Source organism: Saccoglossus kowalevskii, chromosome 11 (assembly GCF_978046115.1).
Source record: "Saccoglossus kowalevskii chromosome 11, keSacKowa6.1, whole genome shotgun sequence".
Taxonomy (NCBI): Eukaryota; Metazoa; Hemichordata; class Enteropneusta; family Harrimaniidae; genus Saccoglossus; species Saccoglossus kowalevskii.
In genome coordinates this window covers 8,587,102-8,587,906 of record NC_140651.1, presented here as the reverse complement: position 1 = coordinate 8,587,906, position 805 = coordinate 8,587,102, and the positions used below count along the sequence as shown (strand labels likewise).

The following is an 805-nucleotide window of genomic DNA, read 5'->3' as shown; positions in this document are numbered from 1 at the left end:
AAAACGTCACCATGACTGTCTAGCACTCCTTATTTGGCATGTTAGTAAGTTCTAACCAATCACGTTGACTTGTGCTAGGCGTCGTAGTGACGTCACGATATCACGTGGTTTCACTTATAAATAGGGGGACTGATGAGAAAGAGGGAGCTGAGGTTATACGGGAGCTGAGGTTATACGGGAGGTTATACGGGAGCGGAGGTTATACGGGAGGTCTGTCTCTAGGCGTGGCTGTAAAGCCATCGCCTGGAAACCAAGTTTACACTTCACTGTATTATCACTGTATCTGATGTCTCCACGAATAAATATCTTGATTGTATCACCACTACCCTCAACAGTTTAAAATATAAGTCTGTTATAGAATGATACATCCCATGATTCGCCGCGACTTTTTGATAATACTGTCGTGTAGTAGTTTAGGTAAGGTAAGTTGCAAATTTAACGGTTTGTATCTACAGTGGAATAACACTCTAGTAAATATCAGCAATTGCAATACACTCGCAACCCACGTTATATAAAATACGGACAAATCATTATGGTATATGTAACATTTTCTTCCCTGAAGAAGTACACGTAGATAAATTGACGCTTTTGAATTATAGTGATGGTGTAAATCACAGAGATCTTTTAACTCACAGTGCTATCATTTAAATAAGGGGAAAATACAATTATGATGAATGTATCGTCATAGAAAAAGGCAACCAACACGGGTGTGCAGGACATTGGGGAATCCCACGGAATTTCAGTCTAATACGCACAAAGCAAAACACGGGATGTGCATTGATCAGATCATGGAGGTAAAAAGAGA

At 39.9% G+C, this 805-nt stretch overlaps 1 long non-coding RNA gene across 1 annotated transcript; it reads left to right on the top strand.

Annotated features, from left to right (window-relative positions):
* On the top strand, window positions 1–325 carry LOC144355667 (uncharacterized). Its single transcript, XR_013421260.2, has 2 exons — window positions 1–152; window positions 182–325. It is a non-coding gene; the product is annotated as an uncharacterized LOC144355667 (long non-coding RNA).
* Window positions 326–805: the final 480 nt, after the last annotated feature.